This window comes from Dendrobates tinctorius, unplaced genomic scaffold (assembly GCF_039654945.1).
Source record: "Dendrobates tinctorius isolate UK_male_01 unplaced genomic scaffold, ASM3965494v1 ptg000250l, whole genome shotgun sequence".
NCBI lineage: Eukaryota > Metazoa > Chordata > Amphibia > Anura > Dendrobatidae > Dendrobates > Dendrobates tinctorius.
Window position 1 is genome coordinate 26,507,460 of NW_027361917.1, and position 17,297 is coordinate 26,524,756.

A 17,297-nucleotide genomic window follows, 5' to 3' on the forward strand; every position below is an offset into this window, starting at 1 on the left:
TGGGCCGTTTTTCGATCACTGGTCTCCCGCTGCCCAGCGCGCATCGCTGCGTGTGGCAGTGAGAGACCAGCGATCAGCGATGCTGGACGCTGGTTGCTAATATAAACATTGGGTATCCAGGAGTCGCGCTGCTCCTAGATACCCGATGTTTACCTTGGAAACCAGCGTGTACGCCGGTTTCCAAGGTAAACAGCAGGTATCCAGGAGTCGCGCGGCTCCTGGATACCCGACGTTTACATTAGAAACCAGCGTCGCTGGTCCTGATTGCTGGAGGGGCTGTCTAACGATGTCCCAGCGATCCCATCATGTCGGATCGTTGGTGGGATCGGTGGGACATCGTTTAGTGTGACGGGGCCTTTAAAGAAGTGGTCCACTACAATGTATAATACGCACATCAACTTAAACCTTTCAGATAAGTCATTTTGCAAATACCATATGTTGACATATTTGCCTCTGAGCGGCAATTTTGCTGCTCGCTAAGGCCTGATTGTGTGAGCCCCGGCTGTAGCAGCCGCTGACATCTGGTGATGTCACGTCAACTTCCAGACTCTGGTAGTTGACCTTACATCACATAGGCGTGACCCAGTTTCATGCAGACTCCCACCACTTCCCCTGATTGACTGGACTGTGGGCATTGTTTCACCGCACGTCACAGCACAGTATTGAGCGTGCGCTTGCTGAACTCTGCCAATGAAAGCAGAGGACAGAGAGAAAGCTTCTACAGCTGGATACTGGGTTGTGAAACACCGCCCACAGCCTGGTCAATCAGGGGGAGTGCATGAGACGGTGTCACACCTCGGTGATCCAAGGTCAACTACTAGAGTCCGTAAGTTGACGTTACATCACTGGATGTCAGCGGCTGCTGCAGCCAGGGGTCGCGTGATCAGGACTGAGCGAGTAACCACAGCGCCACTCCGGGGCAAATATGTCAACATAAGGTATTTGCAAAAAGACTTATTTGAAAGTTTAAATTGATGTGCACAATATTCAGTTGAAACGAGAAGTTTACATACACTATATAAAAAGACATATTTGCCTGTTTTCTCAATAGTTTTCTCCATATCTGATATGAAATCAGAATAAACCTTTCTCATTTTAGGTCAATTAGGATTACCATAATTATTAATATTTGCCAAATGCCAGAATAATGAGAGAGAGAGAATGTTTTAAGGCATTTTTACATTACTTACTGCAAAGTCAAAAGTTTATATACACTAAGATTACTATGCCTTTAAACAATTCTGGACTGCCCATATGATGATGTCATGTGTGTGGAAGCTTTTTTTTTTTTTGCAACATCTGAGTTAGAAACACACCTGTGGATGTATTGAAACACACTTCTTCTTTGTGTAGCGTCTTGGTAAAGTCTCAACAAATCAGCCAAGATATCAGGAAGAGAACTGTGGACTTGCACAAGTCTGGCTCATCCTTGGGTACAATTTCAAGATACCTGAAGGTGCCTCTTTCATCTGTACAAACAATTATATGCAAGTACAAACAAGATGGGAATGTACAGCCATCTTACCGCTCAGGAAGGAGACAGGTTCTGTGTCCTAGAGATGAACGTGCTTTGGTCTGACGTGTGCATATCAACCCAAGAACAGAAGCAAAAGACCTTGTGAAGATGATGGCAGTAGCTCGTAAGATTGTGTCAATATTCACAGTATCAACATGGGCTGAAAGGCCACTCTGCCAGGAAGAAGCCATTACTCCAAAAGAAACATAAAAAAGCCTGATTAATGTTTGCAAATGCACACAGGAACACAAACCTTAATTTTTGTAGACATGTCCTGTGGTCTGGAAACTAAAATCGAACTTTTTAGGCATAATGACCATTGTTACATTTGGAGGAAAAAAGAAGCTTGGAAGCCTCAGAACACCATCCCAACTGTGAAACACCAGGGTGGCAGCATCATGTTGTGGGGTTGCTTTGCTGCAGGACGGACTGATGCACTTCACAAAATAGCTGACATCATGAGAAAAGAAGATTATGTGGGAATACTGAAGCAACATCTCAAGACATCAGCCAGGAAATTAAGCTTGGGTGGAGATGGGTCTTCCAAATGGACAATGACCCGAACATACTGCCAAAATGGTAACAAAGTGACTTAAGGATAACAAAGTCAATGTTTTGGAGCGGCCATCACAAAGCCCTGATCTCAATCCTATTGAAAATTTATGGGCAAAGCTGAAAAGGCCGGTGCGAGCAAGGTGACCTACAAACCTGGATCAGTTACACCAGTTTTGTCAGGAGGAATGGGTCCAAATTCTGACCAACTATTGTGAGAAGCTTGTGGAAGGAGATCCCAAATGTTTCACCTAAGTCATTCAGTTTAAGGGCAATGGTACGAAATACTAATGAAATGTACTTTTGACTTTGCAGTAAGTAACAAAAATGTCATTAAACATTCCCTCTCTCTCATTGTTCTGGCATTTGGCAAATAAGAATTATGATAATCCTGATTGACCTAAAATGGGAAAGGTTTATTCTGATTTCATGTCAGATATTGAGGAAAACATGTGTATGTGTCTTTTTATGTAGTGTATATAAACTTTCAACTGTACATTGTAGTGAACCACCTCTTTAAAGCGTGGCTTACAGGAGAAAATGAACTTTATTCCTACATTCTTCAGTCAATAAGGTGTGCCGGCTCTGAGATACAGCCAATTTCGAATGGCAGGGCAGCTGCGAAGCCCCAAGGCGTGCTGACAGCCGCTGCTCAGAGCGCTTTGAGAAATGACTGTAGACACACCGGCACACCTGCATGGTTGAAAGTTGTCAGTAGGGCACCGTTTCTAACACTCTTTATCTGTAACTTAACCCTTAATATGCAGGTAAATCACATTATGATGCGACAGGTTCCCTTTAACAATGCATCCTACATCAGGTCTGCACATACAGTACAGTCCACATTATACCTGGCAGATGCTGGCTGTATTTAACAACTGACATCTTCCTGTAACAGCGATCAGAGCTGCTTGCCGATGCGCACATCCATAGGCTTAGCTTGTGAGGTGTTGATGGCTTGTAATGGCAGCCGAGGGTCTGCTGAAGACACCCACCACTGTCAACTTAGTCCTCCTGTGAAGCCCAACCTGTGGAGAATGTCATTTTCTCTATACTGTGTGCACAATTATTAGGCAATTTGTATTTCTGATCAATAATTTTATTATTTGACAACTACAGTGCTGTTGGTCAATCCAAAACGTTTATTAACCTGAATGTTTAAGAAAGGAAAAGTGAGGTTTTGTCTTTTATAGGTGAATTTCTGTGTGCAGAATTATTGGCCATCTATTAGTATGAAAAATTAAAATTTTCCCACCTTAATTGCTTATTTTCTTCTGTAAAAGTGAAAATAATAAACAACTCAAAATATACAAAAATACAATTCTGACATTTTAAAGAATGTCAGTGACCCATATAACCACCCTCCTTTTCAGCACCAACCCTAGCTCCCAGACACTGTTCACAGAGATGTACTGTTCTCCTTCAGCAGAAATCTTCATTTTAAAGGGAATCTGTCACCCCATTTTTCGAGTATCACTGCCGGCACCGCTATCAGGGGCTTATCTACAGTATTCTGTAATGCTGTAGATAAGCCCCCGATGTAACCTCAAAGATAATAAAAATTAGTTAAGGGCCTTTTACTCATAGCGATATCGCTAAAGCGTCACTGATTTTGTGACGCAGCAGCGATATCACTAGCGATATCGCTACATGTGACACTCACCTCCGACCGGCTCCCCTGCTGGTTATCGGTGATCGTGCGAAAATGTCCTGGGCCGTTTTCTCGTCGTCGGCTTCCTGCTGGCGACGACGAGCGAGCCATGGACGCGGGCGGAAGAAGTCATCATCGCCGCGTCTGACAGGTAAGTATCGACTGCCGACCGCTGCTGCATCGCTAGTGAGATCTGCCTGTTTGGCAGCTCACTAGCGACCATTTAGCGATGCACCAGCAATCCTGACCGTGTCGTATTGTTGTCGGGAACGCTGGTGCATCGTTAAATGTAACGGGGCCTTTATATTATACTCACCCAGGGGCGGTCCGGGTCCGGTTTTGGTCCGATGGGTGTCACGGTCCGGTCCCTCCTATCTTTTAATGGTGACGTCCTCTTCTCTGCTTCCCGTCGCAGCTCCGGCGCACTGCTCTGCCCTATTGAGGGCAGAGCAGAGTACTGCAGTGCGCAGGCGCTGGGAGAGGTCCGGCGCTTGCGCACTGCAGTATTCTGCTCTGCCCTCAACAGGGCAGAGCAGTGCGCCTGCACAGGAGCCACGACAGGCAGCAAAGAAGAGGACGTCACTGTTAGAAGATGGGAGGCGCCGGTCCGGACCGTGACACCCATCGGACCAAAACCGGACCCGGACCGCCCCTGGGTGAGTATAATATAACTCATGTTTCTTCTCTTTCAAGTTACATCGGGGGCTTATATACAGCATTACAGAATGCTGTAGATGAGCCCTGATGGCGGTGCCGGCAGCTGATACTCGAAAAATGGGGTGACAGATCCCCTTTAAGAAGGGCCCACAAGTTCTCAAATTGTTTCGGTCAGGTGAGGAAGAGGCCATGTCATTAGTTTTTCATTTTAATATTTTACTGGCAGCCAAGCAGAGGAGAATTCAAGGCATGTGATGGAACATTGTCCTGTATAAAACGATGTTTCCTGTACCATTGCTTGAAGAAAGTGTCTTCTAAAAATTTGCAGTAGGTTTGGGAGTGGATTTTGAGTCCATCTTCAATCCAGAAAGGTCTAACTAGCTCATCTTTAATAATACCAACTCATGGCAGTACCCCAGCTCGACCTTGCTAGCATTTGAGTCGAAGTGGAGGTCTGTGCCCATTACTGATCCATCCACAGGCCCATTCATTTGGTTTGTCAAGAGTCAGTATAATCTTATCAGTCTTCAGATATTTCTTAGCTCAGTCTTGAAGTTTCACCTTCTGTGTCTTGTTCAGTGATGGTCGGGTTTCAGCCTTCCTTACCTCGGCCATATCTCTGAGCACTGAAAACCATGTGTTTTTGGACACTACAGGGAGGTTGCTATTCTGGAATATGACAGCACTGGAGGATAATGGGTTCCCAATCGTTTCACGTTTGATTCTTCTAAAGTCTTTGGCAATGTGCGGCTTTTTTCTCCACTCAGTTTTTTGTGACCCTGTTGACTATCTGCACCAAAATTTATGTTGGTTCTGTGATCACACCCCAATATCTTAGTAATTTCAAGAATGTTGCATTCCTATAGTAAGACTTGTAACAATTTTTTACTTTTCAGAGTCAACTAAATCTCTTTTTTTGGCCCATTTTGTAGCTAAACAAGTTGGCTACTAATACTGCACATCTGGATGAAGGGTATTGCTATCCTTAGGCCTCACCCTCCCTCATTACACAAACACACATCCCCTGATCTGCTTCATCCTATAAGCTTTCAAGTTTACACAGTTGGGAATTGGAAAATCTGCATTAAAAAAGAAAAAGATACGGTCAAAATAATCACTTCCCTATTATTTCTGCACTCAGTTTATATTTCTGCACAATATTATTACTGCAGTAATAGAACAAGTGATTGCACCCTTAAGTTCCCTAAAGGGACTAATAATTTGGGAACAATATATAAACATATTTGGTATTGCTGTAAGCCCAATCTATCAAAATTAAAAAAATACCGTATTTTTCGCTTTATAAGACGCACCCCAAATTTTGAGGAGAAAAATAGGACAAAACGTTTTTTTAATAAAATGGTGGTGCTTCTTATAATCCAGGCGTCTTATTGCTTACCGGTCTGTCCCCGGGGTGCTGTCGCCCACTCTGTACCTGGTGCTGCCGCCGCCGCGCTGGGTCCCTCGGGTGCTGCTGCTGCCGCCGCGCTGGGTCCCCTCATCTCCCGAGATTTCAGTGCCGAGATCTCCATCTGCGCTTGCGCGGCGGCCATTTTCCAGGAAGCAAGCCACCGCGCAGGCTTGGATGGAACGGCAGAGCCCCTCACGCAGCACGGGACAGAGCCCGGTGGCGGCGGCAGGCACCGGAGGACATAGCGCGGCAGCAGCAGCACCCGAGGGACCCAGCGTGGTGGCGGCAAGTAACGGACACCCGCAGCGGCAGCCCATAAACGTATGTTTGCATTGTAAGACGCACCCCTATTTTCCCCCCAAATATGGGGGGGGGGAAAAGTGCGTCTTACAAAGCGAAAAATACGGTAACTCTACACAGTAAATGCCAAAAAGAAAAAATCAAAAGGAATTGGCTGTTTTTAATTCTTGGCACGTCCCTAAAATGAAATGAAGCACTCACCACGCAAAAAAAGCAAAACCTTACAGCTCCACTGATGGAAAAATAATAGAAGTTACAGTTCTATGAAAATGGTGACAGACACCACTTTTTATTAAAATTTCCAAATTTTTTTCATCACTTAAATATATCTGTATAAAAAAATAGACCAGTTTAGAACCACTGTATTGACCTAGAAAATAATATTTTGGCAAGTGCAGAAGTTTTAGGCTAAGTTCACACTAGGCATTTTTGCGGCGTTTCTCTTCTCTTCTGCAGCAAAATGTGCACTCTTGGTTGAAAAAAGTAGCATCAAAAATGCATGTTTTGGTGCAGTTTTCAGAATCTCAAAGTTCAGCTTTGCTTCCAGCACAGAAGCAGGGACACAGGTCACCAATACAAGACATATGTTCATGAAAAAATACACATACAAATGTACCAGCTGATGGAGGTGAATTGGTCTGGAATAATTTACCTAAGACACTGGTAGTGCATTGAGTTTGTAGGACACAATTTAACTTTTACAATTTGGTCTGCCATTGAGTTGCTCAGGCATTGTTCAATCTCGTACCTTGGTCAGCCACAGGCATTATTCAATCTCGCACCTTGGTCAGCGTCAGCCACAGGCATTGTTCAATCTCACACCTTTGTTGGCCAGTGTTTACTTTTTGCGCATCACTAATTTAATTAAACTGTACTAATCCAAACTGCCATTTCAGGAGACCAAGACAAGATGGTAAACATGGAAAAATCACAAAAAATGGTTTCATATACTGCTGTACTTCCTTTTTTTTTGCTTTTAAAATTCTGCAAAACCTGATACCTGCGTTTTGTCAACGTTTTCATCACCAGTCACTGCCTTCAATGGGTGAAAAATTGAAAAGCGCAGAAAGAAGTGACATGCTCTATGTCTAAAAAAATACAAAGTCCCGTTATCATGGTTTGGCAGAGCCAATGTAATTAAAATGGACTTATTGCCACGCCTTCTTTATTATTTCCAAACGATCCCCATATATCTATCTGCCTCCTTTTTTTTCCCGCCTTAAAGCGATTTCCCGGTTTGTGTGGTCCCATACACGGGCTCGAATATCATACCACCTATTAAGTTGTCCTAAAAGAATGGGTGGAGTCGGCCTACCGGACTTTCTAACTTATAGCCATGCATTATTGGGAACTTGTATTCTAGATTCATATCATAGCAGGGATAGTAAGAAATGGGTCAATTTGGAAAGTGATCTTAATGGTAGTGATCCTCAAATTATACTGTGGTCCACGGGGGGTGGGGGGAAGGGGGGAGCCACCTTGCCATTTCTGACCAGGAACATGATCTTATTTACTAAACAGAGGCACAGGGCTCTTCAGACCTCAACATCTCCTGGGCCACTGACTCCTATTTATGATAACCCTAATTTCCCTGCTAGTTTTGATAGGAAATTTTATCTACTGTAGAGAAGTGTAGTTGTTCACGTCCTATGGCTTATGATTTCGTGGATCGATCTGATATGAGGTCATTAGATGAGATATTTCAGGGCAGAGTACCACCGACAGGTGCCTGGTTCTTTTATGAACAACTAAGATGTTTTATGACTGCTATATCCAAACAAAATGATATCAGGAGACCTTTATCTCCCTTCGAGGAGCTCTGTGTCACGGGGGACCCTCCGGCCCACACGGTTTCCTTGCTGTACAGTCTTTTTAAAAAAAATCAGACTCCGACACGTGACTTCCCATTATTTTTCTCAAAGTGGGAGTATGACTTGGGGAGATCCCTATCTCAAGAGGAGAGGGGCAGGGTGCTTCTATTTACATTTAGAACGTCGTTACACTCGGTATCACAGGAGAGGAGCTATAAGATTTTAACAAGGTGGTACCAGTGTCCCTCTGTGGTGCATTCTATGTTTCCTGTGATTCCGGACACATGTTGGGGATGCTTACAGGATAAAGAAACATATGTTCACATATGGTGGGACTGCCCGCCTATAAAGAAGTTGTGGTTGGCGATTTTTGATCTGTACAACAGGCTATCAATATGTCAAATTCAACCTACAGTGGAACTTGCACTTTTACCTTTATGTGATATGTCGATTTCTTTATCGCCTTATTGGGGGACACAGATTACCATGGGTGTATGCTGCTGCTGCTAGGAGGCTGACACTATGCAAAGCAAGAAAATTAGCTCCTCCACGGCAGTATACACCCACCGACAGATACCAAGTACCTCAGTTTGTGCTTAGTGTCTGTAGGAGGCGGACCGGGATCACCCCAGATCCGCATCTAACCATTTTCTTTTAGGTTTTGTGTGTGTGTATTAATCTTTTCCCATTTATTTTCCAGATTCTACACCGGGAAACAGGGGGTAAATGTTCACCCTGCTTTCCCATATCATGCGGCTGAGCGAGCAATGTGGTGTTACCCACATCGCAACTCTCAGGACCGCAGGCAGGACCCTTTCCCTATCACCCTCGGGTGCTACGGGCTGTCTTCAGGTGGCGGGTCCTAGTCTATTCCCCTCTTCACCCCTCTCCCGGGACAGGGCTGAGAGGAAGACGGCGGTCACCGGCAGTGACTATCCCTTGCAGGCAGAAAGGTTTGGCGCCGTCTTCTGCACTATCCAGAGAGAGTGCGGGGCAGAGGACATTCATTCCCAGCGGCACCCACTCATCGCGGGCCCCTGTGGTCATCCTCTTCAGGAAGCATGTGGACGCCAGGTAAGCAGCCAAAAGCGCTACCATCAGTCCAATGCACACTCCTTACAGTCTGGTAGCAGAGTCTTCTTTGAATTTCCCGCCCATTCTATACAGCCGCGCGCCTCTCTGCAGCCGCGCGCCTCTCAGCTCCCACGCCGGGTGCCCTTCCCTGAAGCAGCAGGCAGTGGGGCCTCTCTCCCTTACCTCCCTCATCCACCGCGGCGTCACGGGCTCATCGCGCCAGGATCAGGGCTCCGGGGGCAGAAACCGGCTCGGCGCTGATTTTACTTTCACTTTCTGTTCTGCTCCGGTGCGCGCCCACTGCAGAGCGCGCGCTTTGTTGGCGCCATTCCTCAGTCCGTCACAGGACTGCACTCTGTTCATGGACCCTTTCTCTCCTTATGACCCGCCCCCCCCGCAGGTCTCAGCCAATCGCGCAGCGCCGCCCATCTCTAAGGTCCTGCGCCTCCCTGATTCCTTGTGTGACACACGCCAGGGATCTCAGCTTGGGGGACTCTTCTGCTGTTCTGCTGCACATCAGATAACGGTGCTGGTAACGGTAGGCTCTTATTCTTTTGAGCCCCTAATTTTAGCCCCCATGGCAGTACTCCCTATTCAGATACTGGCCGCAGTAATTCTGCAGTCCTTGCATATGTCCTACTCTGCAGGGGCTCCTTACCCTAGACCCTCCACTACCCACTATGCCTGCGCGCACTGCAAAAAGGAGCGGGCGTCAGGGCAGTTGTCTCCCTTCTGGCCGTCCGACAGTCCTTCCGTGATGTCTGCCCTACCGGAGCACCCCGAGTCCCGGGATGAGCGCACCCCCCCTCCTCCAGAGTGGGCTGCTGCAATGTCTCTCAGTCCCTGGTCCAGGACTTGGAATGTCTTACGCAACTATCTTCAGCCACCTGTGCTCCGACCGCCTCTCACGGTGAGTCGTCTGCACCTGACTGCGACCTCCACAGGGACAGGCCGGATAGGATTGCTAGGAAGTGCGTTATCTCTAGCTCGTCTTCCAGCTCACAAGGTCCGTCCGCTCCACCCAGGCTGCTTTTCTCGTCTCCCTCGTCAGAAAACGACGGGATCTGACTCAGACGCAGATAACATGTCCAAGTCTCAGGACATGGTCGATAGTCTCATATCGGCAATTTTCAAAACGCTTGAAATAAAGAAAGATAAAGCTCCTCTTCAGGACGGCTCCGTCCCCTTTAAACGAGCAAAACCTTCCTCCCGAAACTTTCCTAACCACAAGGAGTTCGAGACCACTTTATCCAAACACTGGGAGCCCCCTGAGAAGCGCTTCTCAGGCCGCAGGTACTTAGACGTCCTGTATCCATTCGATGCGGACCTTCTTACAAAATGGACGAAAGCTCCCGAAGTGGACCCACCAGTTTCTCGTCTATCCTCGTTGAAGCATCCGGCGCCTCTTTCTGCCCTATTTTTTGCTTCTGCCTGGGTGGCAAAAGTCATTTCAGCTTGGGCAAAAATTCTTCGCAGGGGCATTCTGTCAGCCTCCCCTCAGGACGAGTTGGAAGTTCTGGCAGACCAAATTAAACATGCGGGTAAATACCTTTTGGCCGCCGCCTTAGATGCGGCCGGTTGCGTAGCAAGGGCTAACAGCAATATAGTGGCTGTACGCCGAGATCTTTGGTTAAAGTCATGGAATGCGGAGACCACTTCTAAAAAGTCACTCACCAGTCTGCCCTTCCATGGTTCTACAGTCATGGCCAAAAGTTTTGAGAATGACACAAATATTATATTTTCACATGATCTGCTGGCCTCTGGTTTTTATGTGTGTTTGTCAGATGTTTTTATCACATACAGAAATATAATTGCAATCATATTATGAGTAGCAAAAGGTTATATTGACAGTTAGAATGAGTTAGTGCAGCAAGTCAATATTTGCAGTGTTGACCCTTCTTCAGGACCTCAGCAATTCTCCCTGGCATGCTCTCAATCAACTTCTGGATCAAATCCTGACTGATAGCAGTCTATTCTTGCAAAATCAAAATCAATGCTTTTATTTTGTCTGAATTTGAAGGTTTTTGTTTGTCCACCCGTCTCTTGATAATTGACCACAAGTTCTCAATGGGATTAAGATCTGGGGAGTTTCCAGGCCATGGTCCCAAAATCTCTATGTTTTGTTCCCTGAGCCATTTAGTTATCACCTTTGCTTTATGGCAAGGTGCTCCATCATGTTGAAAAAGGCATTGTTGATCGCCAAACTGCTCTTGGACGGTTGGGAGAAGTTGCTCTTGGAGGACATTCTGGTACCATTCTTTATTCATGGCTGTGTTTTTAGGCAAGACTGAGAGAGAGCCCATTCCCTTGGCTGAGAAGCAACCCCACACATGAATGGTTTCAGGATGCTTGACAGTTGGCATGAGACAAGACTGGTGGTAGCGCTCACCTGGTCTTCTCCGAATAAGCCGTTTTCCAGATGTCCCAAGCAATCGAAAAGGGGATTCATCAGAGAAAATGACTTTACCCCAGTCCTCAGCAGTCCAGACCCTGTACCTCTTGCAGAATATCAGTCTGTCCATGATGTTTTTCCTGGAGAGAAGTGGCTTCTTTGCTGCCCTCCTTGAGACCAGGCCTTGCTCCAAGAGTCTCCGCCTCAGGGCGCGTGCAGATGCACTCACACCTGCCTGCTGCCATTCCTGAGCAACCTCTGCACTGCTGGTAGCCCGATCCCGCAGCTGAAACACTTTTAAGAGACGGTCCTGGCGCTTGCTGGTCTTTCTTGGGCGCCCTGCGATAGATTGTTGACTGAGGTGCAATCTTTCTAGCTGCGATACTCTTCCCTGTTAGGCCATTTTTGTGCAGTGCAATGATGACTAATCATAGAATCGCAGAGTTGGAAGGGACCTCCTGGGCCATCTGGTCCAACCCCCTGCTCAAAGCAGGATTCGCTAAATCATCCCAGTCAGATGTCTGTCCAGCCTCTGTCTGAAGACTTCCATTGAAGGAGAACTCACCACTTCTCGTGGCAGCTTGTTCCATTCATTGATCACTCTGTCAAAAAGTTTTTTCTAATATCTAATGTGTCTCCTCCCATTCAGTTTCATCCCATTGCTTCTAGTCTTTCCTTGTGCAAATGAGAATAAAGTTGATCCTTCTACAATGTGACAGCCCTTTAGATATTTGTAGACAGCTATTAAGTCTCTTCTCAGTCTTCTCTTTTGCAAACTAAACATTCCCAAATCCTGCAACCTTTCCTCATAAGACAGGGTTTGCAGACCGGTCACCATTCTGGTCACTCTTTTCTGAACTTGCTCCAGTTTGTTGATGTCTTTTTTAAAATGTGGTGCCCAAAACTGGACACAATATTCCAGATGAGGTCTGACCAAAGAGGAGTAGAGGGAAATAATGACTTCACGTGATCTAGACTGTATGCTTCTGTTAATACATCCTAGAATTGCATTTGCCTTTTTTGCTGCTGCATCACACTGTTGACTCATATTCAGTCTGTGATCTATTAGTATACCCAAGTCTTTTTCACATGTGCTGTTGCTTAGCCCTATTCCTCCCATTCTGTATATGCTTTTTTCATTTTTATTGCCCAGATGTAGTACTTTGCATTTTTCCCTGTTAAAAACCATTGTTAGTTGCTGCCCACTTCTCCCGTTTATTTATATCTTTTTGAATCCTCTCTCTCTCTTATCTAGTATTAGCTATCCCTCCTAGCTTTGTGTCATCAGCAAATTTAATCAGTTTACCCTCAATTCCTTCATCTAAATCGTTGATAAAGATGTTGAACAATACAGGGCCCAGGACAGAGCCCTGTGGTACCCCACTTGAGACATTCTTCCAGCTGGATGTGCAGCCATTTACGACCACTCTTTGGGTCCGATCACTAAGCCAGTTATGAATCCACCTAACAGTTGCCTTGTCCATTCCATACTTAGTCATTTTTTCAATAAGGATTGTATGAGATACTTTGTCAAATGCTTTGCTGAAGTCAAGATATACTATATCTACAGCATTTCCTTGATCCACCCAATCAGTGATTCCGTCATAGAAGGAAATTAAGTTAGTCTGACATGACTTATTAGTTACAAACCCATGCTGACTCTGTTTAATCACTTCATTCTTATCCAGGTATTGACATACATGTTGTTTGATAATTTGCTCAAAGATCTTTCCTGGTATAGAAGTCAGACTCACCGGCCTATAGTTGCCTGGGTCCACCTTCTTCCCCTTTTTGAAGATAGGAACAACATTTGCTCTTCTCCAGTCTTCTGGGACTTCACCTGTTCTCCAAGAATTTTCAAAGATTATGGAGAGGGCTTCAAAAATTTCTTCTGCTATCTCCTTCAGTACTCTGGGGTGTAATTCATCTGGACCTGGAGACTTGAATTCATTTAGGTTAGCTAAGTGTTTCCTCACTATATTTCTGTTTATAGATATCCTGGAATCTTCTATTCCCTTAATGGGACAGTGAAGAACAGTTGATGTTACATTTCCTTTCTGAGAGAAAACAGATGCAAAATAGGAATTTAAAAGTTCGGCCTTCTCAACATCCTGTCTTACCATTTCATCATTTTCATCCTGTAAAAATCCTATAGCATCTTTGATTTTTCTTTTACTTTTGACATATCCCCAAAATCCTTTATTATTGCTTTTGACATCTCTTGCAAGCCTCAATTCATTGTCAGCTTTAGCTAATCTGATTTGTGTCCTGCAGGTTCTGCAGACAGCATTATATTCTTCTTTAGATATGCCTCCCTCTTTCCATTTTATAAACATTTTTTTCTTCCTTTTTAGCATGTGCTTAAGTTCTGTGTTCATCCATCCTGGCTTCCTTAAATGCTTCCTATTCTTCCCTCTTTTCGGAATTGTTAACAATTGTGCCTCTGAGAATTTTATTTTTCAAGATTTCCCATCCTTCCTGGACATTTTTGTCTTTAAGGATATACAGCCATTGGATCCCTCCAATTCTCTTTCTGAATCCCTTTAAAATCTGCCTGCCTTTCTGAAATCTAACCTTGACGTCTGAGTCTTCACAGGTCTTCCTCCTCTAGTTATCCAAAATTCTAAAATAGCATGGTCGCTGCCTCCTAGGGTCCCAGCCACTTTTACCTCCTCAACCATTTCCTCCCTGTTTATAAGGATTAGATCCAAGGTAGCAGTTCCCCTTGTTTTCTCCCCTACCTTTTGGAAAATAAAGTTGTCGGCAAGAGAGGATAAGAATTTCCTTGACCTGTTAGTTTTGCCTGAGAGAGATTCCCAACAAATGTCTGGATAGTTGAAATCTCCCATGACAACTATGTCATATTTTTTGGAGAACTTGGCCATTTGATGCATAAAGAGTTCATCCATATCTTCAGCTTGCACAGGCGGTCTGTAGTAAATGCCTACAATGGTGTCCTTTCCATTGTTCTGTCCTTGTATTCTTACCCAAACAGTTTCCACAGAACTCCCAGTCTCTGAAGCTTCAATCTCTGTGCAGATATACGCGTTTCTAACATACAATGCGACACCTCCTCCTCGTTTATCAAGTCTGTTTTTTGCAAATAAGTTGTATCCTTCTAGTCTTGTATTCCAATCATGTGTAGCGTCCCACCAAGTCTCAGTGATTCCAATGACATCATATTTCTTTTCCTGTGTTAGTAGTTCCAATTCTCCTTGTTTGTTGCCCATGCTTTGTGCATTAGTATAGAAACATTTTAGTTTGTGATTGTTTTCTCTTTCTCCAATATTTGTATTAATTAGTTTCTTTTGTCTTTGTTCTTCCTTTCCACTTCTAATAGCAGAGTTCTCAATAGCATTTGTCAGGTGTTTGGCTTTTTCTGGTCTTTTGCTTCCCTTCCCATGTTGTTCTAGTTTAAAGCTCTCCTTACAAGTGTAGCAAGGCGACTTCCAAATACATGTTTTCCAGTCTTCGTAAGGTGCACCCCATCTCTAGCAAGTAGTCCATCGTAAAGGTATTTCAATCCGTGATCCATAAATCCAAATCGTTGCTGACGGCACCATCGACGTAGCCAGTTGTTCACCTGCAGAATCTTATTCCACCTCCTTGTTCCATGGCCATCCACTGGGAGGATGGAAGAGAAGACCACCTGCGCTCCCAGTTCTTTTCACTTTCTTGCCTAAGTCTTCAAAGTCTCTGCAGATGGTTTCCAGGTCGTTTCTTGCGGTGTCATTTGTCCCCACGTGTAGTAGCAGGAATGGGTAGTCATCTGTAGGTCTGAAGAGTCCTGATATCCTGTCAGACACATCTTTAATTTTTGCACCTGGAAGACAGCACATTTCTCTCGAAGTTATATCCGGTCTGCAGATAGCGGCCTCTGTTCCTCTCAAAAGGGAATCCCCCATGACCACCACTCTTCGTTTCTTCTTCACGTTTTTCTTTCTCCATCCAGGAGGACTCTGAAGGCGTACAAGGTTGCTGTTTGTGGTCAAAGTCTTATCCTGATGTATATCTTCATCGTTTTCCTGCGTGAGAGCCTGGTACTGGTTCCTGAGAAGTATGGGTGCTGACTGTTTCTTCAGGTGCACTTCGAATTTCTTCTCTTTCTGTAACATGAAGAGATAATTCTGCTCTGTCTAAGAACTCTTCACCTTCCTTAATGATCTTCAACGTAGCTAACCTCTCTTCGAGATTTTGCAACTTTTCCTCCAACAGGGACACAAGCTTGCATTTGTGGCATGTGAAGTTTGGCTTTTCCACTGGTAAGTCTGTGAACATGTAGCAAGAAATGCAGCTCACCAAATGGCTCCTGGCGTCTTCCATATTGAGATTTCTTAAAAACGATGAAAGATGAGCCAAAATTCGGCGCGCGGTTTTCCGATTTCCTCTTTTCAGCTGCAACGGCCAAAACCCAGTGATCGTTGAACTCGCGGAGACTCTTCACTTAGCCCAGAAGGCACTGGGAATATGCAAATGATCTCCTCAAGACTCTTCCCCTGGTTTTCCGATTTCCTCTTTTCAGCTGCAACGGCCAAAACCCAGTGATCGTTGAACTCACGGAGACTCTTCACTTAGCCCAGAAGGCACTGGGAATATGCAAATGATCTCCTCAAGACTCTTCCCCTCTACACGTGTTTCTTTAGAGATAACCATGGTTAACAGAAGAGAAACAATGATGCCAAGCACCAGCCTCCTTTTAAAGTGTCCAGTGGTGTCATTCTCACTTAATCATGACAGATTGATCTCCAGCCCTGTCCTCATCAACACCCACACCTGTGTTAATGGAGCAATCACTGAAACGATGTTAGCTGGTCCTTTTAAGGCAGGGCTGCAATGATGTTGAAATGTGTTTTAGGGGATAAAGTTAATTTTCTAGGCAAATATTGACTTTGCAAGTAATTGCTGTTAAGCTGATCACTCTTTATAACATTCTGGAGTATATTCAAATTGCCATTAGAAAAAATGAAGCAGTAGACTTTGTAAAAATTAATATTTGTGTCATTCTCAAAACTTTTGGCCATGACTGCAGGCTCTTTGGGGCCAAGCTGGATCAAATAATTTCCGATGCCACTGGGGGTAAAAGTACTTCCCTCCCCCAGTCTCGACCAAGACGCCTTTTTAACAGAAAGGGTTTTCGGCCCTTTAGACCTTTTCGTCCGATCTCGTCCACAGAGAGATCTGTCCAGCAAGAGCGCCCTTCCGCATCTAGGGAGCGAGAGCAGAAGAAACCATCTTACAAGCCCGCTCCCCGCTGGAGATCTAGAGGACAATACTCCAGGTCCTCAGGTGCCCGTTCCGGTAGGTTTGCCTCCAAGTGACGGGGCACCCCCACCTGAAAGTGTTTCCAGGGTGGGAGGCAGACTTTCCTTTTTCGTGGACGCTTGGCTGTTGGTTGTCGACGACGCTTGGGTCTGAGAAATCATCGCATCCGGTTACAAGATCGAATTTTCTTCCCCGCCAGACAGGCGTTTTTTCCTGTCTCGACCTCCAAGACAATGGTCCCACATTCCAGGATTCTTTCAGGCAGTCTCTTCCCTTCTTTCCACCGGAGTGATTGTTCCCGTTCCCTCAGACGAACGGTTTTTCAGGGTTCTACTCAAATCTCTTCGTAATCCCGAAGAAAGACGGCTCCCTGCGGCCAATCCTGGACCTCAAATTGCTCAGTCGCCACGTGAAGATTCTTCACTTCAAAATAGAGTCTCTTCTATCGGTGATAGCCTCAATGGAGCCCGGAGAATTTCTGTGCTCTGTGGACATACGGGATGCCTATCTTCACATCCCTGTTTGGTTGCAGCATCAGAAATATCTCAGGTTTGCGATTCAGAAAAGTCATTACCAGTTCACGGCTCTTCCCTTCGGTCTAGCCTCCGCCCCCGTGTTTTCACGAAAGTGATGGCGACGGTCATGGCCATCCTTCGATCTAGAGGGATTCT

At 45.3% G+C, this 17,297-nt stretch overlaps 1 protein-coding gene across 1 annotated transcript in view; it reads left to right on the forward strand.

The window, feature by feature from the left end:
* LGALS8 (galectin 8) overlaps positions 1-17,297 on the forward strand; it is a 67,823-nt gene that overhangs the window by 5,459 nt on the left and 45,067 nt on the right. The gene's annotated exons all lie outside the window — the stretch shown is intronic.